This window comes from Pan troglodytes, chromosome 4 (genome assembly GCF_028858775.2).
Source record: "Pan troglodytes isolate AG18354 chromosome 4, NHGRI_mPanTro3-v2.0_pri, whole genome shotgun sequence".
Classification (NCBI taxonomy): Eukaryota; Metazoa; Chordata; class Mammalia; order Primates; family Hominidae; genus Pan; species Pan troglodytes.
In genome coordinates this window covers 95641142-95668924 of record NC_072402.2, presented here as the reverse complement: position 1 = coordinate 95668924, position 27783 = coordinate 95641142, and the positions used below count along the sequence as shown (strand labels likewise).

General features: G+C 36.5%; 2 long non-coding RNA genes across 6 annotated transcripts in view; one reads left to right on the top strand and one right to left on the bottom strand.

The window, feature by feature from the left end:
- Window positions 1–27783, top strand: part of LOC107974706 (uncharacterized) — a 210225-nt gene that overhangs the window by 159471 nt on the left and 22971 nt on the right. For both annotated transcript variants that reach the window (XR_010157277.1, XR_010157276.1), the window contains 3 exons: window positions 16448–16584; window positions 19442–19703; window positions 21830–21951. This is a non-coding gene — a long non-coding RNA (uncharacterized LOC107974706). Of the gene's footprint in view, window positions 1–16447; window positions 16585–19441; window positions 19704–21829; window positions 21952–27783 lie in introns of those variants that run through there.
- Window positions 14632–27783, bottom strand: part of LOC134810088 (uncharacterized) — a 795882-nt gene continuing 782730 nt past the window's right edge. The window contains exons 7-10 of one of the 4 annotated variants that reach the window (XR_010157273.1): window positions 25098–25132; window positions 17937–18089; window positions 17305–17688; window positions 14632–16581 (exon numbers count right to left, since the gene is read on the bottom strand). This is a non-coding gene — a long non-coding RNA (uncharacterized LOC134810088). The remainder of the gene's footprint in view (window positions 16582–17304; window positions 17689–17936; window positions 18090–25097; window positions 25133–27783) is intronic. The other 3 variants (XR_010157275.1, XR_010157272.1, XR_010157274.1) reach the window with 3 other exon arrangements.

Below are 27783 nucleotides of genomic sequence, written 5' to 3'. Positions count from 1 at the left end.
TATGAGAGGCAAAAAGGAAACCCAGATAATTCATTATCTTGGGATCCTCAAGTCCTTTTCAGTGTTTACCATGCTTGTTGTCTTATATCCAGGCATCGTAAGTGTGAGTACCAAGGAAAAATAAGGCTACTCCATCATGGTGAAACCAGCTGATTTACTTTTTTTTGAGACAGAGTCTCGCTCTGTCACCCAGGCTGGAGTTCAGTGGCATGATCTCGGCTCACTGCAACCTCTGCCTCCCAGGTTAAAGCGATTCTCCTGCCTCAGCCTCCTGAGTGGCTGGGAGTACAGGTGCCCACCACCACACCCAGCTAATTTTTGTACTTTTAGTAGAGACGGGGTTTCACCATGTTGGTCAGGCTGGTCTCAAACTCCTGACCTTGTGATCCGCCCACCTCAGCCTCCCAAAGTGCTGGGATTACAGGCCTGAGCCACTGCACCCGGCCCAGCTGATTTACTTTTAAGAACCACTTGGCCAACTCTATTTTTATATAAGCCAGTTTATAATCTGCACACAGTATTTTTATTTTATTTTATTTTTGCTTTCTAATCTTTTCACATGTCTCTGATTCTCATGGGCTTTACATGGTCAGTCTGGCTATTGCTTCTAATTCACTCTGTGAATTACAGTTAGTACTTTTGGGCCTTCAATGTTAAGTAGTTCTTGGAATAGTATCTTCTTTATATAGCACCCAAAGCTTTCCTACTAGTTGAAACCTGGAATTACCTTTTCCAAAGCTTTCAAAATATATTTTCAACTATAGATTTATAGTACTGATTTGCCATCATCTTGACTATGCTTATTGTTCTCTTGGTTGGAATCACCTTAGATTAGTAAATTTGAATGTTAAAATGGGTCTATAAAGATAAAGCACATTCATGTGCTACATGTTGTTAATTTAAGAATCTTATCATTATATTTACCATTCTCCTATTTCTAACAAATTATCTATTTAAAAATAGAGAGGAAAATGTAACATCTGGTATAGAAATGTTACAACGATTTTATTTTAAATAAATGAGTAGTTGATCCATGAGGTAGATGGCTACAATTTTTTTGCCTGGTCTTAATTTTTGTACAGGGAATTGTTGAATTTGCCACAAATGCCAAAATTCACCACAGATGCCAAAACTAAAACTATACAGAAAGAAAACAGATAACCTTTAAAAATATTCATTTCAGATGTATAATGAAGGTCAGTATTTCTCTAGTATTGAATGGAATTAAAGTGATGAACACAATGTATTTTGTATGGTTGATATTTTATATTGAACCCCATCGAAATGTCATATTTTTTCCAAGATTCACAAAATGATTCCCTTTACACATACATGATATATTCATTATTTACCATAGCACCTACTATATTTGCAGCTTCACAGAAAAATTATAAAATGTTTATCTTTGAATTTCAGCAGCTGATGAACTCTTTTTAAAATTTTTAAATCTTTTTGTACTTCATCTGAGGGAAGGGGAGCCGATTGGTTGTATAAAAATTATGTCTTCTATCTTCAAGCTCAGTGACTCTCTAACCTGCACGTTTAGAATCCTTTGGGAACTATTAAGACGCACTCAAGCACAGCTGCACTTGCAGAAATTCTGCTATAACATTGAATTCTGGCATGGGTGTTTGTAATGGTTTTCCAGGTGACTTTAGGAGTACCAACTCATCTCTTGCATCTTTGTAGGCATTACAACATCTGTAGTTATCTTCATAAAATGGAAACAGATTGAAATATTGGAATTTAGAAAGTACAGATGTGCCTACTATCGATAAGTTTGACTAAATTAATTGTGTCACAGAAAGGGTTTTTTATTTTAAATAGGGAGAAAATAATTTCAAGTTCAATAAAAAATCCAATGTTAGCACTTATTGGTGCCTATTGGTCCTTGTAATCTGCAAACAAGATAGCTTTTTATTGTAAATAAAGCAATTTATTTTCTTTTCTCTTCTTACCTCCCCCATGCGGGATTTTGATTTAGCGATTCTCATACTGTTTAGATATTCTTTATGTAGCATCAGTCGTCTATTATAGCTTTCCAAGGGTCTGTTAAGAATCCTTGAAACTGATATGTGACTCCGATCCACACAGCTGAGCCCAGTACTGAGTAGCTCATTTCATCTTGTAAGCAAGCACTTTGGAAATCAAGATAGCAAATTAGAGTCAGACATACGTGATCAATATAAGCTTGTGTTCTTCCTCTGTGTAACTGCTTACTTACGTGCAAATCCTTTTGCATCACTAGGTCTACTCTCCTAATTTAGTAAATTGATGTAGCAACCCCTCAGAGATGCTCTTCATATTACCCAATTAAGAAGACAGAATCTCTTGACTACAAATTGATAAATGAATATTATGTAGTGGAACTGTAACTATATCTTTTCTGAGAATTGACCTCTATGATGAAAATTTATTACAAGTATTAAAAAATAGCCGACTTAGATTAGATTATCAATTAAAAAACCCAAGGATCTGCCATATCCAAAGCTGTATAGCATATATAACCATACTGATAAGAAATATGGTATACTAACTCCCTGCTCTCACTAATTTATAATATAACTAAAAAGATAAGAACATGTAAGTAGCAAATAACTAAGGTGAAATATATTTTATGTAATTAATAAGTTGAATTCAATAAAAGATGCATTTTTTTCTATTATTACTGTAACATATTACTACACATTTAGTGGCTTAAAACAACACAAACTTACTGTCTTACAGTTCTGGAAGTCAGAAGTCCAAAATATGTCTCATTGTGCTAAAATCAAGATGTCTATAGGGTTGTGTTTCTTTCTGGAGGCTTTGGAGGACAATGCATTTTCTTTTCTTCACCTGTTTCTGGAGACCACATGCTTATCTTGGACCATGTCCTTGCTTTCTCCATCTTCATAGCGAGCAATATCAGGCTGAGTTCTTCTCATACTTCCATCTCTCTGTCTCTCTCCTCTGTCTCCTTCCTTCCCTTACAAGGGCCTTGAGATTATATTGGGCATACTTGAAAAATGCAGCATAATGTCCTCCTCTTAATGTCAGCTGAGTAGCAACCTTAATTTCATCTGCAATCTGAATTCTCCATTTCCATGTAACCTAACACATTCACAGGTTCTAGCAATTGGGATGTAGGCATATTTGTTGGGAGTAGGGGCTGGGAGGTGTTGGGGAGTCATTTTCCACTTGCCACAGAAGGTATGTAAGCAGAAACATTTGGCTGGAAAGGGAGGTTTATATACACAAAGATAAGAAGATACATCTGAAAAAGCATTTTAGGGTCAAATTGTAGAGGTTTCTGAAAGACAAATGGGGATTTTAAATCTTATCTATAAGGCAATAGAAGACCATCAAAATGCCTGAGGGAAGAGAGAGATGATCCAAGGAAGCAAAGTAAAAAGATAAGTGAAAAGCACTCTACAAGTGAGGTAAGTAGCAAAGACCAGTTGCAGGAAGATCAGTTTTGAGGCTCTGGCTGTGGTTCAGGTGTGAGATGGTAATGCTTTGGGTTAATGTGATGTAAACAAGACTACTCAGAGTCTAGTAGAGAAGACATTGAAACACACATGACTCTGATGTTCCAAACCTGGAAAAGTAGGAAAATTGATGGCACCATTAATGGAAGTGGAATTGAATGTTTTTAAATTTAAAATATATAGTGATATAGTAATTACCAATATAGCACATAAAAAACAATTCTTTAAATATTTTTCATTTATCTCTTGTAACCCAGAAGACTCAAAGTTCCACTGGAAATCAACCACACTCTAGGTAGATTTTAATAAGTACTGACATAAGAAAGAGTGGTAAAACAAAAATGCTCCTTAGGATGTGATGAGCATACCTTATTTCAAAAACTTCTGGGCATTCTTTAATTTTGAAAAAGACATTAGAGATATTTTCTTAAATGGGAGATTTTTTCTGTAGTTTTATTGGCCCTCACCCAGAAAAGAATGAAGTTGAAAAATGTTTTGTACTAATGAGAAAGTGATGAGATTAACAAGACAGCATGAGATTTGTGTGTGCATAACTAAAGATTAAGATGCTAGCAACAGATTGTGTAATTCTTACAAAGGATAAAAAGGAAATTAAAATTAAATAAGAATTCTTCTACCATCTTAATGAGTCTCTTTCCCCATCCTACCCTCATATTTCTTGAATGTCTGCTTCCTTTATATTTAACATAAACTTAACTAACCTTATACAATTCATCAGTGGTTTTGTAATAGCGGATTACAGACTTATTAACAAACTAATGCAGCATTTCACAAGAAACATACTGTTAAAAAATACAATGTTAAAAAGAAATATGTCCAGATCTGACAAAAGAGATGGAGGAGGTGTCCACATGTTCAACACACAGTCTAATGGAGTCACTGAACATTTCAAAACCACCCTTCAGCATTCAAGAGTAGCCTCAGAGTTCTTACAAAGGCACATTCTGAGATGTTTATCCTTTAGGAAGTGCTGACTCCAAGACTCTAACTTAGAGAATTCTGTTTTGACATAATCAGTTCTGGTTGATGTGTTGTTAGATACTATGCAATGAGCCAGATGCACATAATACTATTCATTCTAGCTGACTGGTCTTTGCCAACCTTTGTCACAACCCTGAATACTTGCTTTTGAGCAAGAATAGGCTCAGTGTACTGAATGCTATTGGATCTCAGCATCATAGGGCTGCTATATTCAGTCCTGGAAAAGTAAACATTGGCCAATGCAACTAAAATCTAGGACCTGTCACAATGATTCTTTTTCTTACTGATGTAGCCTGGCTGGAGACAGTGATCAGAAATATAATAATAAAAATCAATAAAATAAAATAGCTTTGTTACACTTGCAGTTTACAGAGGGGTTTATAAATATGCAACATAAATCAAGGAGGGAAGGCTAATTAAGTACGTTCACGGTATAAGCTTAGCTTAGACTGTCCTTTATCTTCCGATTTCTTCCCCATTTCTGTTCTTAGTTATTTCTCTACTGTTTATTAAGGGAAAGCTTGGCTCAATTTCTAGTTTGGGGCAATTATTCCTGCTGTCACTGTTAAGAAATTTGGTAAGTCAGCGTTAACTGTAAGTGATACAAGTTGCCACAATGTAACCAGTTCAAATTATAAAAGTTATATAGCTAATATAGTGAATATTTTAAAACTTTATAACCAATTTTTATCATTAACCTTCTAGAGCAGATGCATGTGCATAATATCTGTCTCATACATCATGAAAATATAAACATATCAACAGATTGAGTGCCTAGGTACAAAAACCTATATTACATAGAACAGGACTATGAAAATCAATGCCATTACAGCATCTCCCCTCCAGGGGGGTACATGCTATTATAGTCAAATGCAAGATCCCTTATACTCAAGAAGTATTTTTTAATTTTCAAAATCTACTGATTATAGAAAATTAAACTGTATGGAAGTTAGACATGTGTCTGCTATAAGTCTTCACAGACCAATTAAAATATCAAGAGCAGTAAGCACTTTTATAGTCATCCCGTGCGCCAGGAACCATTCTAAGTGCTTTACGCATATGAACACACTTAATCCTCACAATGACATTCTGTGGGTGTGATTATTTTCCAATTTATAACCTTTTGAGTTTCTTTGCCCTTGGCTATATTTATGATTGTCGAATCTTCAACTGGCTCTTATTTAGTGGAAGGAACTAATGGAAATGAGTTGTTACTTATTATGAACAATTTTTTTGTGAAGACTTCTTTTATTCAAATCTTGTGGTTCATAAAGTAGAGAGCAAATAATAAAAAAGGTTCTGGGTGGTTAAAAAGTTATGAATCAATGATTACTGTAAAAGTGACTAGGCCCACTTACTTAAAACAGGTTATGTTATCATTTTGCTGCTGATAATCGTTTTGCATGTAAAGACAATGTATGTCAGAAAAAAATGAAAATTGTGTGTGTGTTGGGGGTGGGGTTACCTCTGAGGGAAGAGATGATGAAGTTATCTTAGAGATCCTTGAAAATCATCACCCTGGGATTAGTTCTCCTAACCACACAATTCCCAAGAGCTTGTGAGATCCTGTCCTACAGCACCGGGAGATGGAGATATCAGTCTCATTCTAAGGACCATCTGAAATCGTATAAAAATGCAATTAGTTCATGATGAAGCTGGTAGATAACCACAGATTAGATTCTCATTCCCTCACTTTCTCAAGCTTTTTTTTTTCATACTTTTTCTTTTTCTCTCTCTCTCTTTTTTTTTTATTATACTTTAAGTTTTAGGGTACATGTGCACAACGTGCAGGTTCGTTACATATATATACATATGTGCCATGTTGGTGTGCTGCACCCATTAACTCATCATTTAACATCAGGTATATCTCCTAATGCTATCCCTCCCCACGCCCCACACCTCACAAGAGGCCCCGGTGTGTGATGTTCCCCTTCCTGTGTCCATGTATTCTCATTGCTCAATTCCCATTTATGAGTGAGAACATGAGGTGTTTGGTTTTTTGTCCTTGCGATAGTTTGCTGAGAATGATGGTTTCCAGCTTCATCCATGTCCCTGCAAAGGACATGAACTCATCATTTTTTATGGCTGCATAGTATTCCATGGTGTATATGTGCCACATTTTCTTAATCCAATCTCTCATTGGTGGACATTTGGGTTGGATCCAAGTGTTTGCTATTATGAATAGTGCCGCAGTAAACATACGTGTGCACCTGTCTTTAGAGCAGCATGATTTATAATCCTTTGGGTATATACCCAGTAATGGGATGGCTGGGTTAAATGGTATTTCTAGTTCTAGATCCCTGAGGAATCACCACACTGACTTCCACAATGGTTGAACTAATTTACAGTCCCACCAACAGTGTAAAGTTCCTATTTCTCCACATCCTCTCCAGCACCTATTGTTTCCTGACTTTTGAATGATTGCCATTCTAACTGGTGTGAGATGGTATCTCATTGTGGTTTTGATTTGCATGTCTCTGATGGCCAGTGATGATGAGCATTTTTTCATGTGTCTTTTGGCTGCATAAATGTCTTCTTTTGAGAAGTGTCTGTTCATATCCTTCTCCCACTTTTAGATGGGGTTGTTTGTTTTTCCTTGTAAATGTGTTTGAGTTCATTGTAGATTCTGGATATTAGCCCTTTGTCAGATGAGTAGGTTGCAAAAATTTTCTCCCATTCTGTAGGTTGCCTGTTCACTCTGATGGTAGTTTCTTTTGCTGTGCAGAAGCTCTTTAATTAGATCCCATTTGTCAATTTTGTCTTTTGTTGCCATTGCTTTTGGTGTTTTAGACATGAAGTCCTTGCCCATGCCTATGTCCTGAATGGTATTGCCTAGGTTTTCTTCTAGGGTTTTTATGGTTTTAGGTCTAACATGTATGTCTTTAATCCATCTTGAATTAATTTTTATATAAGGTGTAAGGAAGGGGTCCAGTTTCAGCTTTCTACATATGGCTAGCCAGTTTTCCCAGCACCATTTATTAAATAGGGAATCCTTTCCCCATTGTTTGTTTTTCTCAGGTTTGTCAAAGATCAGATAGTTTTAGATACGCGGCATTATTTCTGAGGGCTCTGTGTTGTTCCATTGGTCTATATCTCTGTTTTGGTACCAGTATCATGCTGTTTTGGTTACTGTAGCCTTGTAGTATAGTTTGAAGTCAGGTAGCGTGATGCCTCCAGCTTTGTTCTTTTGGCTTAGGATTGTCTTGGCCATGCGGGCTCTTTTTTGGTTCCATATGAACTTTAAAGTAGTTTTTTCCAATTCTGTGAAGAAAGTCATTGGTAGCTTGATGGGGATGGCATTGAATCTATAAATTCCCTTGGGCAGTATGACCATTTTAACGATATTGATTCTTCCTACCAATGAGCATGGAATGTTCTTCCATTTCTTTGTATCCTCTTTCATTTCATTGAGCAGTGATTTGTAGTTCCCCTTGAAGAGGTCCTTCACGTTCCTTTTAAGTTGGATTCCTAGGTATTTTATTCTCTTTGAAGCAATTGTAAATGGGATTTCACTCATGATTTGGCTCTCTGTTTGTCTGTTATTGGTGTATAAGAATGCTTGTGATTCTTGCACATTGATTTTATATCCTGAGACTTTGCTGAAGTTGCTTACAAGCTTAAGGAGATTTTGGGCTGAGACGATGGGGTTTTCTAGATATACAATCATGTCATCTGCAAATAGGGACAATTTGACTTCCTCTTTTCCTAATTGAACACCCTTTATTTCCTTCTCCTGCCTAATTGCCCTGGCCAGAACTTCCAACACTATGTTGAATAGGAGTGGTGAGAGAGGGCATCCCTGTCTTGTGCCTGTTTTCAAAGGGAATGCTTCCAGTTTTTCCCATTCAGTATGATATTGGCTGTGGGTTTGTGATAGATAGCTCTTATTATTTTGAGATATGTCCCATCAATGCCTAATTTATTGAGAGTTTTTAGCATGAAGGACTGTTGAATTTTGTCAAAGGCCTTTTCTGCATCTATTGAGATAATCATGTAGTTTTTGTCTTTGGTTCTGTTTATATGCTGGATTACATTTATTGATTTGCGTATGTTGAACCAGCCTGGCATCCCAGGGATGAAGCCCACTTGATGATGGTGGAGAAGCTTTTTGATGTGCTGCTGGATTGGGTTTGCCAGTATTTTATTGAGGATTTTTGCATCAGTGTTCATCAGGGATATTGGTCTAAAATTCTCTTTTTTGGTTGTGTCTCTGCCAGGCTTTGGTATCAGGATGATGCTGGCCTCATAAAATGAGTTAGGGAGGATTCCCTCTTTTTTGATTGATTGGAATAGTTTCAGAAGGAATGGTCCCAGCTCCTCCTTGTACCTCTGGTAGAATTCAGCTGTGAATCCGTCTGGTCCTGGACTTTTTTTTGGTTGGTAAGCTATTAATTATTGCCTCAATTTCAGAGCGTGTTATTGGTCTATTCAGAGATTCAACTTCTTCCTGGTTTAGTCTTGGGAGGGTGTATGTGTCGGGGAATTTATCCATTTCTTCCAGGTTTTCTAGTTTATTTGTGTAGAGGTGTTTATAGTATTCTCTGATGGTAGTTCGTATTTCTGTGGGATCAGTGGTGATAACCCCTTTATCATTTTTTATTGCATCTATTTGATTCTTCTCTCTTTTCTTCTTTATTAGTCTTGCTAGCGGTCTATTAATTTTGTTGATCTTTTCAAAAAACCAGCTCCTGGATTCATTGATTTGTTGAAGGGTTTTTTGTGTCTCTATTTCCTTCTGTTCTGCTCTGATCTATTTCTTGCCTTCTGCTAACTTTTCAATGTGTTTGCTCTTGCTTCTCTAGTTCTTTTAATTGTGATGCTAGTGTGTCAGTTTTAGATTTTTCCTGCTTTCTCTTATGGGCATTTAGTGCTATAAATTTCCCTCTACAGACTGCTTTTAATGTGTCCCAGAGATTCTGGTATGTTGTGTCTTTGTTCTTGTTGGTTTCAAAGAACATCTTTATTTCTGTCTTCATTGCGTTATGTACCCAGTAGTCATTCAGGAGCAGGTTGTTCAGGTTCCATGTAGTTGAGCAGTTTTGAGTGAGTTTCTTAGTCCTGAGTTCTAGTTTGATTGCTCTGTGGTCTGAGAGACAGTTTGTTATAATTTCTGTTCTTTTATATTTGCTGAGGAGTGCTTTACTTCCAACTATGTGGTTGATTTTGGAATAGGTGTGGTGTGGTGCTGGAAAGAATGTATATTCTGTTTATTTGGGGTGGAGAGTTCTGTAGCTGTCTATTAGTTCTGCTTGGTGCAGAGCTGAGTTCAATTCCTGGATATCCTTGTTAACTTTCTGTCTCGTTGATCTGTCTAATGTTGACAGTGGGGTGTTAAAGTCTCCCATTATTATTGTGTGGGAGTCTAAGTCTCTCTTTGTAGGTCTCTAAGGACTTGCTTTATGAATCTGGGTGCTCCTGTATTGGGTGCATATATATTTAGGAGAGTTAGCTCGTCTTGTTGAATTGATCCATTTACCATTATGTAATGGCCTTCTTTGTCTCTTTTGATACTTGTTGGTTTAATGTCTGTTTTATCCGAGACTAGGATTGCAACCCCTGCCTTTTTTTGTTTTCCATTTGCTTGGTAGATCTTCCTCCATCCCTTTATTTTGAGCCTATGTGTCTCTTTGCACGTGAGATGGGTTTCCTGAATACAGCACACTGATGGGTCTTGACTCTTTATCCAATTTGCCAGTCTGTGTCTTTTAATTGGAGCATTTAGCCCATTTACATTTAAGGTTAATATTGTTATGTGTGAATTTGATCCTGTCATTATGATATTAGCTGGTTATTTTGCTCATTAGTTGATGCAGTTTCTTCCTAGCCTTGATGGTCTTTACAATTTGGCATGTTTTTTCAGTGGCTGGCACTGGTTGTTCCTTTCTATGTTTAGTGCTTCCTTCAGGAGCTCTTTTAGGGCAGGCCTGGTGGTGACAAAATCTCTCAGCATTTGCTTGTCTGTAAAGTATTTTATTTCTCCTTCAGTTATGAAGCTTGGTTTGGCTGGATATGAAATTCTGGGTTGAAAATTCTTTTCATTAAGAATGTTGAATATTGGCCCTCACCCTCTTCTGGCTTGTAGTGTTTCTGCTGAGAGATAAGCTGTTAGTCTGATGGGCTTCCCTTTGTGGGTAACCCGACCTTTCTCTCTGGCTGCCCTTAACATTTTTTCCTTCATTTCAACTTTGATGAATCTGACAATTATGTGTCTTGGAGTTGCTCTTCTTGAGGAGTATCTTTGTGGCATTCTCTGTATTTCCTGAATCTGAATGTTGGCCTGCCTTGCTAGATTGGGGAAGTTCTCCTGGATAATATCCTGGAGAGTGTTTTCCAACTTGGTTCCATTCTCCCCTTCACTTTCAGGTACACCAGTTAGACGTCGATTTGGTCTTTTCACATAGTCCCATATTTCTTGGAGACTTTGTTCGTTTCTTTTTATTCTTTTTTCTCTAACCTTCTCTTCTCATTTCATTTCATTCATTTGATCTTCCATTACTGATAGATACCCTTTCTTCCAGTTGATCGAATCGGCTACTGAGGCTTGTGCATTCATCACGTAGTTCTCGTGCAGTGGTTTTCAGCTCCATCAGGTCCTTTAAGGACTTCTCTGCATTGGTTATTCTAGTTAGCCATTCATCTAATCTTTTTTCAAGGTTTTTAACTTCTTTGCCATGGGTTCAGGCTTCCTTCTTTAGCTCAGAGTAGTTTGATCGTCTGAAGCCTTCTTCTCTCAACTCGCCAAAGTCATTCTCCATCCAGCTTTGTTCTGTTGCTGGCGAGGAGCTGCATTCCTTTGGAGGAGGAGAGGCATTCTGATTTTTAGAATTTTCAGTTTTTCTGCTCTGTTTTTTCCCCATCTTTGTGGTTTTATCTACTTTTGGTCTTTGATGATGGTGATGTACAGATGGGGTATTGGTGTGGATGTCCTTTCTGTTTGTTAGTTTTCCTTCTAACAGTCAGGACCCTCAGCTGCAGGTCTGTTGGAGTTTGCCGGACGTCCACTGCAGACCCTGTTTGCCTGGGTATCAGCATTGGAGGCTGCAGAACAGTGGATATTGGTGAACAGCAAATGCTGCCTGATCGTTCCTCTGGAAGTTTTGTCTCAGAGGAGTACATGGCCATGTAAGGTGTCATTCTGTCCCTACTGGGGGGTGCCTCCCAGTTAGGCTACTCGGGGTTCAGGGACCCACTTGAGGATGCCGTCTGTCTGTTCTCAGATCTCAAGCTGCATGCTGGAAGAACCACTACTCTCTTCAAAGCTGTGAGACAGGGACATTCAAGTCTGCAGAGGTTTCTGCTGCCTTTTGTTTGGCTATGCCCTGCCCACAAAGGTGGAGTCTACAGAGGCAGGCAGGCCTCTTTGAGCTGCAGTGGGCTCCACCCAGTTCGAGCTTCCCAGCCGCTTTGTTTATCTACTCAAGCCTCAGCAATGGCCGGCACCCCACCCCTAGCCTTGCTGCTGCCTTGCAGTTTGATCTCAGACTGCTGTGCTAGCAATGAGTGAGGCTCCATGGGTGTAGGACCCTCCAAGCCAGGCACGTGGTATAATCTCCTGGTGTGCCGTTTGCTAAGACCATTGGAAAAGCGCAGTATTAGGGTTGGAGTGACCCAATTTTCCCGGTGCTGTCAGTCACCCCTCTCTTTGGCTAGGAAAGGGAATTCCCCTACCCCTTGTGCTTCCCAGGTGAGGCGATGCCTTGCTCTGCTTCACCTCAGTCTCAGTGCACTGCACCCACTGTGATGCACCCACTGTCTGACAATCCCCAGTGAGATGCACTCGGTACCTCAGTCAGAAATGCAGAAATCATTCGTCTTCTGCATCACTCACAGTGGGAGCTGTAGACTGGAGCTGTTCCTATTCAGCCTTCTTTTCTCCATGCCCCCCTTCTCAAGCTTTTTAAAAAATTATTCTTCCTAGGCGATTCAATTCAAGTTCAAAGACCCAGATAACCTATTCTATCCTGTCTCAAAACTTGCTTTCATGAATAAAGTCTCCAGAGCTGAGTTTAACACACTAAGCTTCTAGGTCTCAGTTATGAGAAAGGGTGAGTCCATTTAAGTCTGCAATTTTCCTTGAAATATTTCCTTTGTCAATTTAACGTTCACCTTCCTTGACCCTCCTCTCATACGAAGTCATGCAGGCATACTTTTATTAGCTATTCCTCAGCTCACATTCCATAAAACTCCTGCATACTTCACTTGCTGTCTGTTGTCCCCCTTCAAATTTGAACAACTTTCTTTCCTTGTATAGACTCATTTCCACATGGAGTTTCACTAAGACCTACTGGAATGAGAAAATAGCCTTAATTGATATATACGCTCAGGCTTTTTATACTGCCAGGTATTATCCAGATGGTATCAGAGATAACAGCATCATAAACTGTAACTTTTAATGATCTCCAGTTTGAAATATGGAAGCAGCCTACAGCCATACCACCCTGAATGTGCCCGATCTCATCTGAGATATGGAAGCGGTGTTTCACGTGGACAAAAATTGCAAGAGATTTTCGCTTAACAAATATTCAATTACATTTAAAATTGATACTTTTGTCATACAGGAAGCAAATGTATTTTCCTTGGAAAGTTAAATAATGTATCCAAAATAGGGAATTTTTTAAAAATCTCAAAAGTTTTTGGGGTACAGGTGGTTTTTGGTTATATGAATAAATTATTTGGCAGTGATTTCTGCAATTTTACTGCACTGATCACCTGAGCATCTATGCCATACCCAGTATGTTGTCTTTTATCCCTCACCTGCCTCACAACCTTCCCTGCCAAGTATCCAAAGTCTATTAAATGTTCCTTATGCATTTGCATCCTCATAGTTAGCTCGCACTTGTAACTGAAAACATACAATATATGGTTTTCCATTCTTGAATTATTTCACTTAGAATAATGGCCTCCATCTCCATCTAAGTTGCTGCAAAAGATATTGTTCCATTCGTTTTTATGGGTGAGTAGCATTCCGTGGTGTATATATACCATTTTATTTATCCACTTGTTGGTTGATGGGCACTTAAGTTGGTTCCGTATCTTTGCAATTGCGAATTCTGCAGCTATAAACATGCATTTACATGTGTCTTTTGCATATATATAATGACTTTCTTTCCTTTAAGTAGATACCAAGTGGTGAGATTGCCAGATCAAATGGTAGCTCTACTTTTAGTTCTTTAAGGAATCTCCATATTGTTTTCCACAGTGGTTGTATTAATTTACATTCCCACCAGCAGTATAAAAGTGTTCCCCTTTCGCCACATTCATGCCAACATATATTGTTTTTTGACTTTTTAATTATGTCCATTCTTGCAGGAGTAAAGTGGTATCTCATTGTGGTTTTAATTTGCATTTCCCTGATGATTAGTGATGTTGAACATTTTTTAATGTGTTCATTGATTTGTTGTCTATCTTCTTTTGAGAAAGGTCTATTCATGTCCTTTGCTCACTTTTTGATGGGACTGCAAAATAGGGAATTTTAAAGAAAACAAAACAAAAATTACACACAAAAAATCATGAGACCTTTTTATTTAAACAAAGAGGAAAGAAGGGAGTGAAAGAATTAGTGAGGAAGGGTAGGAGGGAGGAAGGGAGGAAAGAAGAAAGAAGGTAGGAGGGAAGGAAGGTAGGTTACCATCTGTGTCAAAAATGTAATTTTATGTAATGACTAAAGAGAATCTTCACATCGTATGAGTTACATATTATAAACCTTTCATAATAAGTACAAGGTACAAAGGTAATTATTTAGTTTGTTTATGGATGCTTAATTATGTATTTAATAACTTTTACTTCTTCTGGTCTAAGAAATTATGAAGATAGATAAATACTTATCTTTCTTGCTTCATCTGAACTCACTATGGGTTTACTGTAAATACTTTACTTACTTACTTATGTCCCCTAAGGGAAAATATGAAACAACAACCACTCCCCCCCGCCCACCACGACATACACACACACCACCCAAATATAGTAACAATAATTCAAATTATTTGGACAAATTTGATCCATGTCATGCTGGTACTATGCCTGACTCTACAAACACTGACACTTTTTTTTAAATCTCTAATGAACAAATTTTCTTTAGTCTTTTAATCTATTCAGGTAGTAACAACACTAATATTTTCCTTTCAGGAAAATGAAAACAACAAATGATATGCACTAGCTTGAGGAATTCTTACTCAAGGTTTAATTTTCTTTGACAGTTCAGATTGTTCTCTGTGGTATGAAGCCAGAAACAGCTGATAAAAATGCTTTATATATGCATATGTTCACACACCAACATACATGATTCATCATATTTGAATATGACACACATACACAAATACACACTTATAATGTTCAAATCAGTAATCGATTTAAAGCATCTTAATACCCTATTTCAATATTCTAAAACTCTATCAAGACATATTACAGTAAAATAATCTGGATTTAAACCACATATTATGAGAAGAAATATTTTTATTAATTTTTATTGAAAATATACCAAAACTTTAAATAGATACACAAATGGAATCTTGTGATAACATTTTTGAACTACAGGATACTTTAGTTTGGTAAAAACACTTTTTGTGCCAGCAGCAGAATATACTATACCAATTTCCTCCTTTTTACAAAGATTTCCCTGCTGTATATGGTAAAAAGATCTCAGAAATCCTAGTTCCAAAAGCTTCCCCATGGCTCCAATGTATGATACCGATTTGGTTCCTTCACCTTGGTAATGTTGTTAACCTTTTGGACACCAGTTGAATTCCGAACTGTTTGTTAGAGTCTAGTGACTGGTACTTGGATGGGGTGAGAAATTTTTTTTGTGGGGCAGGAGGTATTTGTTTGTTTTTTTTAAAAAAATCTTTATTTTTTATAAAAAAATGTTAAGGTACAATATGCATATATAATTTACCATTTTTACAATTTTTATGTGTACAGTTTAGTGCTGGTTGGGGAGTTTTATAATGTGGAAATTCTTGGAAGAGTATTTAACTCTGAAACACAGGTCTGAGCTCCATCATACCAATAATTGCGGGAAATCAGGGCTCCAAAGTAAAAATAATGCTGCCACAAATAATTAATTAATTGTATATACGAGCAAGAAAAATGAAACCAGGGAGAAGCCTTGTACCACCTGAATAGTTTTCTTTCCAATATATTTGTAAGGGAAGCATTAAAGAGGAATTAAAAAAAAGAGTGAGATAGATAGATAGATACTTTTTTTTCTATTTTCGTTCACCTGAGCCTTTCAGAGGCTTTTCAGTTTTTAAGATATTTTCTATTAAAAAGAATGGCTGAGAACATAAAAACTTTCTGAACTTCCTTAAGGTAAAAACCATTCAATAGATGAAACAATACAAATTTGAAAAATAAGACATTTTAAAAATTCAAATTTGTAGCAGCACAATTTCAAAAAGAGAAAATTGGAAAAGAAGAAAAAAATCAATAATACTGTTTTTAAAACCGATACTTGGCTTTGTATTTCGAATATCAATGCCATATGGCTACCTTGCTCTGGATCTGGAAAACCTTATGACCAAGGAGTGAAGTTCGAACAATTTGATGAGACATTAGCTTCAAGTTAAGTGCTGCTCACCTCTTCATTGACCATTTCACAGTTCAAAGTCTCAATGGATGAATATTTTTTGTACTTGAACATCATAAAATTGAATTCAGAAAGGGCATTTCTTAATGTATATTTATTAAGCTACTACTGAAACTTGTTAGCCCTAAAAATCAGCATTATTTGAAAGTACAAAATATTTTGCTTTATGTGGTTCCCGGTCATTTCTTTGTCACAATGTCTTTCTTTATTCTTTAATAACTGTTTGTTTCAATTATTTTTAATTAATTTATCACTTCAAAAGAAACATGAAATTGTACACAATTATGTGTTGCCCCTAAAAACAGCATTATTTTAGGAGGATTAAGTTTTTACGATTTCTACAATAAATTGACATTGAAATTCAGGACCAGTTTTGTTTGTTTGTTTACAGATGAGGTCTCACTCTGTTGCTCAGGCTGGAGTTCAGTGGCTATTCACAAGGTGCAATCATGGTGCACTACAGCCTTGAACGTCTCTTCTCAAGTGATCCTCTTGCCTCAGCCTTCCAAGTAGCTGGGACTACACCTGGTAAAAGTAGATTCTTTATTACATCTTTTAATTTATATTTACGCTATCTTCTATTTTTGTATATTGTAGCTACTTACTTAATTTTCTAGAAAATGTTAAGAAATAGGTAATGGATGAACAAATACATCCACTTTTATACAGAGTCTTGTCATGCTAGTCCATCAGTTTTATAGTATTTTACCTCTCAATCAACCAATTAATTGCTTGAATTAACTTAACCACCTGGACTTTAAGACTAGGCAATCTAAAGAATGAGATACACTTTAATAATGCAAAGACATACCTAGAAGAAAATAAGGACACTTCTTTACTATCTGCTTCTAATCTGTTTCAAGAATTAGGTAGTTAATTAATTAGGAGGAAGACAATAGAATTAAGTAAAATTCTAGAGTGGTATTAACGTCCCTTGCATTTAAACTGAAGAGACAGAATGATCTATTACAGAGGTAAAGAGCATGCTTTCTGGAGTCTAACATGTGTCATTCTTAATTCTACAACTTTCTGCCTGTTCAAGTTGTTTTACCTCTCTGAGCCTCATCTACAAAGTGGAAATGCACCTATCTCTTTACACTTTGGTGAATGTAGAATGAAATAATGTACATAAAAGCTCTTAGTAGAGTGCTGAGCACAAAGTAGGTATGTTTATTAAATTACTGACCTGAAAAAAAAATCATTTCTGTAGAAAGGAAAAGTAGGGAGGATAAAAAGTGGAGGAAGTACCTGGCTTCTGATAAACAACATATCTGGCTAAATCTCCCTTTAGATGCCTCATAGGGTCCTGCTTTGCCAGTAGGTGACACTGTCATGTCATTAGGAAGGATTTGCAAAGCCCATTCATGACCAAATGAAACAAATTCCTGGATCAGTTAGTCATGTTCGCCCCGATCACAAAGGGAGCAGAGTCACTTTTTTCTCACGCATGTTCATCACTTCTCCCATTTAAGTTGCTCTCCATCTAAGTTGCTTCTCCCAATTCTGGGTCTCCTATCTCACCAATACCTTCTGACAGAACATCCACTTCTTTTTTCTCATTTTTATCACAGATATCTGAAGCTGAAAATATTTCTGAAAATCAGCAACATTACCTTATTTTTCCTTTAAAATCTGAAGGAAGCAAAACAAAACACAGTAAAAAACTATGGTATCAATGAGAAAAGGAACACTTACTATGCCAATACTTAAAGGAACTTTACGAGAGAAAGTACTTTCTTCTTCTCATGAAGCAAGCCTATTTTATATTTTTAACAACTACCATTTACTAAGAATATACAGCAATGGTGGGAAACACTGGCAACAGCTATGATTGGAATACTTAGCCACATTTTCAGGGTGGGCAGATCATGTAAACCCACCCTGTGCAATGATCTGGACAGTGATGATGATGGGTAAATGGTTTTGAGTGTGTTGTTTGTTCTCCAGAAGTGGCAGGAGATGGGGGTCCCATTTCGTTCAGATAGATAGTCCTGAATGTTCACAGAAAAGGAATCATAGAAAAGAGATCACTGCTGGGGGAAAAAAAGAAGATATTAATTTTATTCTGTAATTTGGGAAATCTTGGTTTAGTATTACTTCTGTTAATACTACAAAAATATACTTTTTTTTTCCATTTAAAAAGATACCCTGACACGTCCATTATTTTTAAAGTGACATTTAATTACAGGGATGCTTAAATAACAGCATCATTGTCAATGAAAACTGGGAAGATTTATGTACAAAATGTTTCTCTTTCTTCACAGATAAACTTTGAAAGATAAACTGCTTTTTAAGTTAAAAGTGATTTTGTATCTACATTTTCTGTGTAAAGCTTAAACTTTTTGCACTTTATATCGTTATATATTTTTTGGTTAAAAGTTAAGATTTGCATATAGACCTACAGTGAAACCCCAATTAATACTACTTTACATAGAGTACTGTCTTCTTTAGTGTTTCTTAAGCTCCAAATTTTGGTTTAAAGTCTAGGAAATTGTTTCCTGGAAAAAAAAAATCTCTAGTTGTTAACTAGTCAATACCCTTTCATTTTTAAAATACATGTTCTGAACTAAAAAGAATAAAATGATTACTGCCAAGTTGGCATTTCAAGTGATGTGGTGGAATCTATAGTCTGAGCCTTCCCATTTACGCCACTGCTATTGGAAACAGCAATGAGAAAAGAATGCACAAAGGGTGTCCTTGGGTTTAAATTAGAAATGATCAAAATGATAGGACTTCTCAGAGAAATGTGGGGTATTAGACAAACGGACAGAAGGGACCATCCCTCCCCAAATTCACTGGGGAGGGACACATATCCTTAGTCAAAGCATACTGAAATAACTTCAGTTATCACTAAAAGCTCTAATTTTTTGTGTCATTGCTAGTCAGTGGTCCTGACACAAAAAAAGATATTTTCATATCTAAAAATAAGGAATATACCAGATAGAAAGCTGGGGCAGGTGTCACCTATTTCCATGTGTCCCCATTCCTAGTTTCTTCTGATTTGTGTGGCTAGACTTAATTAATATGCAAAAACTCATTTAACATTTTAGCATCTCAAAGAGAAGCCATTGAATATCAAACTGATAAGAAATGATAGTATAGTAATCCCCCCTTATCCACAGGGGATACCTTCTAAGATCTCCAGTGGATGCCTGAAACTGCAAGTAGTACCAAACCCTAGATATACTATGTTTTCCCTAAATGTACATACATATGATAAGGTTTAATTTATAAATAAGGTTTAATTTATAACTTAAGCACAGTAAGAGATTAACAATAATATCAAAGAAGAAAATAGAACAATTATAACAATGTACTGTAATTAAAGTTATATAAATGTGTTCTCTCTCAAAATACCTTGTTGTACTGTTCTCCCTATTTTCAGATTGTGCTGACCACAGGTAAGTGAAAACTCAGAAAAGTGAACCCACAGATAAGCGGAGACTCCTCTATATTTGGTCTAAGCCAAGAATCCATTTCCTCTCTGTAAATAAGAGTGGCATATCCTCCTGAAACAGGATCTGAGGTGTAGCAAAATGCAAGGTGTAGGATTTGAAAAGATGGAAGACGTGTTTGCAAATACAAAATGCAATCAAAGTTTCAAATAATGTTGAATTTTAATAATGTTTCTGCTTCCAGTAATTCAAGTAAGTATTCATATCAAAGGAGAATGTATATAGTGAATTACTCCAACATTCAATATTTCCACTAGACTATAGACTCTATTATTATAGAGTATGAATTTTTTTCAAACACAAAAATTGGTGTGCAGTAGATGCTTGATAAACACTCAACAAATAAATACATTTCTGCTTATTTTTTGCAATAATTAAATAGCAGGAACATGTTGTAAATTTGTTTCAAGATTAGTTAACTCTAAGTTTGATAGAGTTTAATGTTAAGAGAAATTACAGAAGGGTTAATAGGCAAACAAAGGTAAGATTTTGTGGTGGAAAAACATTTTTCAGGGGTGGCTATGAGGGAATATATTGGAAAGACCCTACCAAATGAAAAAGCACTTATGCACTTATATAGCATTTAATATGTGCAGGGTCCTTTTCCAAGTTCTATACACTTCTTAAAGATGAAGGAATTGAGAAAGAGAGAGGTTAAGATGCTCAATTTCATATAGCTAGTAACTGGCAGAGATGGGATTTAAACCCAGTCAGTTTGGTTTCAGAATCTGTGTTCTAAGCTACTATGTTTATTCTATGTTTATTTCTCCTTGAAAAAAAAAGTAAGGTTATTACCATATTTTTCATATATAGGGCTGCATTAGTTTCTTTGGGCTGCTGTACAATTGCCACAAACTGGATGGCTTATGACAACAGAAATATAGTCCCTCACTGTTCTAGAGACTAAAAGTCCAAAATCAAGGTGTTGGCAGGGGTATGCTCCTCTGAAAGCTCTAGAAGAATCCTTCCCCTAACTCTGTGTAGTTTCTGGGGTTGCTCATAGTCCTTGGCCTTGCTTGGCTTATAGCTGCATCACTCCAATTTCCATATGCCTTTTGTGTATGTCTTTCTGTGTCTCTCCTTGTGTTATAAGGACACCAGTCACTGGATTTAGGGCCCATTCTAATCCAGTATGACCTCATGCTAACCTGAGTATTTCTGTAAAGGCCTTATTTTCAAATAAGGTCACATTCACTGGTGCTGGGGGTTAGCAATTGGACATGTCTTATAGGGGGCACAATTCAATCCACACAAAGGATCAGCCTTCTGTTAACATTAAGAAAAATGCTTATCATGAAAAACCAGTTACAAAAAATGCTTATCATGAAAAACCAGTTACAGTAACATTAGATTGAATTTAATTTCTTAATCATGTTCCTTTCAAACTATTTAATAAAGTAATGAGGGAATTTACATGCTGGCCTGTAAATTTCTCACCCTAAGCTATTTTTGTGATGCTGGGATAGCAGACAAAAGGCCAGCTTGGAAGACATCTAAACCAGACCTCATACATCTCATTCTGTCACCCTGGCGCCAGGAGGCTTCCTCAAAGGGGAGGGAGAGGCCATTGAATGTTGGCATTGCCACCTTAAAGTGTTAAGAGTATTTTTCTCACAGTTCTCCATAAGTCAGGTTGGTTTTCGGATATTTCCCTTTAGACCACTGAGAAACTAACAACTGCTGGCCAGTAAAGCACCATCACTGCCTCCTTCACAGCTCATATTTCAAAACTTCATTAGAGAGCTGCTGCTGTGTGGACCTGAAGAGGAAAGATCCCTTTCCCCAATAATAACCTTTTAGAGAGATGAGTATACTCCTGGCAGTTAATAGACAACAAATTGAGATTTGCAGTATAACCAAAAAGATAGGTTTCTAAATGGTACCCTATCTTCCTTGAAATAAATTATGTTTGATAATAGAAATCCGTCTTCCAGTTAGCAGGATGGGGCAGCCCACACAGCTAGAATGGTAGTGGGGCTGGAGAAGTAGGATGCTGGGGAAGAAGCATGGCACTCAGAGAAGAGTCTAGAATGGCTCCCAGGAAGCAGGAGTCACAAAGGCCCTAGAAGACTATCCTAGGAGAACATAATGCAGTAAAAGGCCATGCAGATGGCACATTACTTCTTATGTCACCGTCATTGAAAAATAATGGGCACAGCAAAAGAAATGGCATTAAGAGGGTGCTGGCAACATCAATAATGTGAAAGGGAAATTTTACAATATGGGTGTTAAGTTTCTGAAATTTATAAACTCCGAGTTTTTCCTATGAAGGGAGATGTAAGGCACTTGGTAATTATTGCTTATTTTTTAACATTTAGGTCAATGTGGCAGATTATATTTTCCAAACATATGGTAGTAGAGCTGGTGGAATGAGAGAGATTTTTGCAGCGATCTCAGGAAAATACAGTCTGATGTGGTCAGATATTTTCTTCCTTTTTGTGTAAGTACAAGTTATTTCAGCTGCTTAAAATACTCATCCTGTCTTTCCATGTATTGATTTATCTTTACAGCTCATTACTCCTGGTTTTCAATTGTCATTTCATGGTCCCTGAACTTGGAAATTTGATCTTTAAAACTGTCTTATTTCCTACCATAAGAATTTGATCTTCAAGTTTACAGACATTGGTTATGTAAAAATGAATCAACACCTACAGAATTCCAGTGGAAGCTACTCCAAAAAGAGATTGACTAGTGGAACCTAAGATGCTTTTTATATGTGTTGCCACCCTGCCTGCCTGTCAACCTGGAATGGAAAAGCAAGTTGCTTTTATAGGCAGTTTATAATGAGATTGGAAAATGTTAGGGCTCTGGAGCAAGATGCCTGGATTCAAATTCAGGCCCTACACTTACCAGCAATAAAAGTTATTCAGCTTTTCTGTGCCTCTACTGAAACATCTTTAAATGAGAATAACAATGATACCAACAATAGAAGTTATAGTAATAACTTATAGTATAGAAGTTATAGTAATATAAGTAATACACATAAAGTGCTTAGAACAAGTTGTCACAAAGGCAACACACAAGAAATATTACATATTATTCAGAGTACTTTCCCACTGAAAAATTCACTTGAAGCTAGTGAGATGAAGAATTTGGGAATTTAGAAAGTTAAGACGAAAACATAGAAGCAAGATGCCCACATGACATTGGATTAAGTGGTATTTGAGTTACTGCAGGAGAGTGGGAATATGAGGGGTGTTTAATTGGGTTATACAGAAGTAAGTAAAAATTACTTAATGGGAACTACATTTTTATTCCAGACTCTAAATAGGGAAATGACTTTTCCTGCCAAAAGTGGTTTAAAACATATCTTCCATTTTCTCTTCTTTCCCCCACCCCAATAAAATCTGGAGGTGGGCTCTGTCAATTTTCTTCAAAATGCCAACCGAGTTAAGGCAGTGGGCTGACATTCTCTCTTCCTACACTGAAGTATAACTTCTCTGTTCCTTTCGATACTCACATCAGATTCTACTGCATAGTTCATTAAAATTGGTTATAAAGAAGTTCACATTAGAGGATATGAATGAGCTTTCAACAAATCATTTTGAAATCTTGGGTTAAAAAAAGAACATATTGGGTATTGTTATGTAACCAGTTTGAGTTAAACATGGATCAACAGGAAATGACTATAGTTTCTCACAACTCCTTGCTATTAGATCTCCCATCACCAACAGAAAATCATATCAGATCTGAATGTTTTCTGGCCACCTTCATTGTTAAGAAAGTCTCATTTCTTAAATATCCAGTGAAATCTAATACTATAGTTCCAGTCTCATACCCAATCAAGACTTCTCTCACACCTCAGACGCCATTGCTAGAAAACCTGTAACAAAAAGAAGTGGGAAGTGGGGGCCTTTTTACTCTCCATGTTCCAACACTCCTATATTTGCTCTGGTGCTTCTAGGTCATCATTCCTATATTTTCAAGGGTGGAAGGAGGTTGGTGAGAAGAGGAGGTAAAAGGAGAGAAAGTTCTTACTTGACTGGTACTGTTTTAAAGTGGAAATTGTAGCTCTCTGGAAGGCCGGTGCCTAAATATCAATATTCTCTCTTGAAAGTTCTTCAAATATCCCCCACATTCTCCTCTCCAGCTGCTCTCTTCTTGCAAATGTCCCACACAGATCTTGGGGTCACGCCATCCAGGCTCCAGCTTGCCTACATTACTCAACAACCTCTTAATCTAAGGAAAAACTCGTATCTTTTTCCAGCAAACACTGGAAATAAAAGCCATCCCCTATGGAGCCCTCTCTCTTTGTTCTGCTTCTCAGCTAACACCAGACAGCTTTGAGCTATTTCTTTTACAGTGAGAGTCAGGCATTAGTGTTTATACCTCCCCATCCTTCGGATGATTCTCTTGGAGTCCTATTTATTTGGCTTAAGTTGAAGAAGAGCACATTCTCCGCCCCCTGCCCCCTCCAAGAAATGGGAGAGGAAAAAAAAATAGCACTCCAAAATGTTTCTTAAGGAAATCTTCATTCGTCAGTTCTCACCCATTAATTTACTAGCCTCCTTTTATGTATAGGCTGGAGGTGGTGATAGGTTAGATGTTTGGAACCAATTTGGGCCACCTTCCAACAAATTCTGCCTAGATGGTCTAGCACCTTTCTAGAATGTGTGGGCATTTAACACCCACTGTGCTCTGCTTTGGAGCCCCAGCCAGACATCAAAACCAGCAGGAACAGTCTCACTTACTTCCCTGCTACAGTTCTAAAATGGCGGCTGAACTGCCTATTAGGGCCAAGGTTCTGACGCCCTTAGAAGAAACTGGCAGATGAACAGAAAGCTGACCAAATTTGAACTAGGTGTTTATGCATCACATTTATTCTCCGTAACTTTCACTCACCCATTCCACAAGGTTTTATTACTTACATATATTTGGAAAGCACCAGGAGTTATTCTGGACAATTTAAGTAGACGAGACAATCTTTGCTCTTGAAGAAAGATTATTTCAGAGACCCTTTACTGTAATGCAGTGCTTCCAAAATTTATGTATGCCATTAAGAAGGAAGTAAAAGTATAACCTTTGGTGTCTGAGAATATAATCTGAAATAGTGAATATCTTCATTCTTTATACTGGTAAGGTATGAATACCCTGGGGGGTTCATTCTACCTCCAGAGTACACAAAAAGTGATGTTTTAAAGGAATCGATTTTCAGATCTTCATCTCTCTTAAGTGCACAAAAACAAAATTGATCTGCTGAAGAAGGAACATGTAGTTGAGTTCTGCCTCTTTTCCTAACTTTTCTTCTTAAGTTTTCTTCCCCAATTTACATCTTATTTCATGCCTCCTAGATTTTACCATCTTTCATTACTCTAGGAGGTAAAAACCCCAGAACAGCCAAAATGTAGCAATGATTTTCAAAATACTACTTTTGATTTTGAAAAGGTGAATGATTCTGATGAATGGGAAAGAAATGGATTCAGTGTTTTCCAACTATTTGCATATAACAAAAGTTACAGGAGCACATAATTAAGCTGTCAGTTGATAAGTCATTAGTTTTTAGTGATAGATCACTATTTTGCTTTGTATACGTGATTACAAAATAATTTAAAGAATTGAGAGATATTGCTATAACCGCTTTCTTACCTATTTGTGTGAACAAGATTTCTTAAACTTCGCACCTGTAAAAAAAAAAAAAACAGAATGTTGAATACTATATCATTCTAACAAGTAATATAAACTAATTATAAAAGTCCATTCATAAACATATATTCATTTAATACAATTTTACTGTTAATGTTTAATAAATATTAAAGTTAATATTTAATAATATATCCTTCATATATTATTTAATGGTTTTATATTTATATATACTATATTGTATATCTGTGCATGTCCAAAATGTTATTTTCATAAGTTTGCTCATTGCAGCATTATCTGTAAAAGCAAAAATTATCCATGATTAGGAAATTAGTTAAATAAACCCTGGTAAAGCTATGCATGAAATACTATAAAACTATAAAAAGAAAGTAAAAAAGCTGCCTACCTAATAACTGACATGGATTGATATTTAGGATATGTTGCTGTGTCATGATGAACAATAACACCTCCCACCAAGATATCCACATCCTAATCTTCAGAACCTGAGTCTTGCCTTAAGTGACAAAAGGGACTTTGTAAATGTGATTAAATTCAAGCTCTTGAGATGAGGAGGTTATCCTGGATTATCTAGGTGGGCCCTAAATGTAATCTCAAATTGTTTCCATAACAAGGAGCTGAAGGGAGTTTTGAGGGCATAAGAGAAAACAATGGGAAGATGGAAACAAATAATGGAGTGGTTTGGCTACTGGCCAAGGGATGCCAAAGGAGCCTCTAGAATTTGCAAAGGCAATAAATATATTCTTCCTTGGAGCCCCCGGAAAGAACCATCTCTGCAAACCTTGATTTTAGCCTTGTAAAACTGATTTTTGACTTCTGACCTCCTGAAGTGTAAAGTAATTCATGTTGTTCAAGCCACTAAGTTTATGGACACTTGTTACAAGAATAATAGGAAAAAAATACCATTGTTAAAAGAAAAAAAAAGTAAGTTTTGTATACTATGCTTTCTTTTATGAAAGAACAGATAAGGGCAGAAAAGTGTGTATTTATGTTTGCTCAAATATGCCTAAAATTATACCAAAAAAATAAAAATAGCTACCTACAGGAGAAAGGAATAGAAACAAGATTTCTCAATGTTTGCCTTGTTATATTATTTTGGTTTTTGAACCAAGTGAAGGTATAAACTATTAAAAATAAAACAAAAAAATACATAAAATGTAAAGAGGAAAAAGTGGAAGCATTTTATTTTATGTTGGAGGTTGGAAGCTCCTAAGGATTTTAGGATTTAGATACCGTTTTTCTCTCTCAAGAAAGCTTGTTCTTCCCATCATCTATGCAATAATTCCAATTTGAAACTCAAAGATCAGCAATGAAAGCTGAGAGAGAGAGAAACAAGATTCCAGTGGAATTGATTTGATGACAGACAGACAATTGGGTGATTTGTATATATAATGAGTAAATAAATAGATGAAGAGATATTTTTCATGATTGGAATTGAAATGGCTGTTATTTACTTTTTAACATCTATAGAGCTGACATACTGAAAAAAAATTGGGCTATATAAACTGTAACTTCAATCTTTCCCCCAAATTTGAAAAAATTTAGATCCTTTGTAGAACATAAGACTGGAAATGAGTGATCTAAAATATTCTTTTTTTAAAAAAAAAAAAACAAAAACCTCTCCTGTAGTTTGAGATAAACATGTAATAAATTATTGAGGAGTGATGCACTCTGGTTAGTTATGTAGCCTGGTAAATCAAATTCCACTACCATTTTTAAAAGATAGATACCAACAAAATACAATCAAGATATTTTGAAACACAACCCAGAAAACAGGTGATCATTTGTTGATCATGTGATGTGTGTGTGTGTGTGTGTGTGTGTGTGTGTGTGTGCCCGCGGCATACATATTCAGGCCTAAACAAACACTGCTTCACAGTCCAGAAGACAATCAGAGCCACAAAGTCTGAGGTTGGTCATGAGGAGCATTGGTTTTCTGAGTGCAGCCTATGGATAAAGTAGGAAGACAGCTCTAGTGCAATGGAAAGGACACTGTACCTGAAATCAGAGAAGTGGGTTGGATTGGCTCTGCCACTGCTGTGAATCCCTGGTTAAATTATGGGACTCGAATTCTCATTTTCCTCCAAAAGGACAGTACCACACACTGTGCTATGGACCCATTCTATATCAATAGGCTTTAAAGGCACATTCTAGACCAAAGTGCTAGGCACACAGTAAAGGCACAAAGTAAAGGCACGCAGTGCTAGCTTTAATTTTATCCCCATTGTTACTACTTACTTACTTACAAAACTTTAAATAAAGCTCTATGAACCAGTTTTACCATTTTTATAATGGGGACTAACCACAACTCCTTATCAGGGCTGCTATGAGACTAAAATAAGGTATTATAGCACACACAGCACATAGCACATATAATTATAGTGAGCTGTAATTATACCACATCTCTATGTTGGGTTATTATCCAAATTAAATTAGTACCCAGATGTAAGCACTTTAACACAATATCTAACATGTCATAGATACCAAAAATAAGTACTTATTCAAGATGTTAGAAAGTTAGTGACTCTCCATTAAATGCATATGCTGCATTAGAACTTTAAAGTGGTAAGGTACAGTCTCTTTTCCTTGGGTGATGTCATACAAATATTATTGTCCTCATTTTACAGAGCAAAGCAATACCATATTTACTAAATCACAATAAATAGTTCATGTT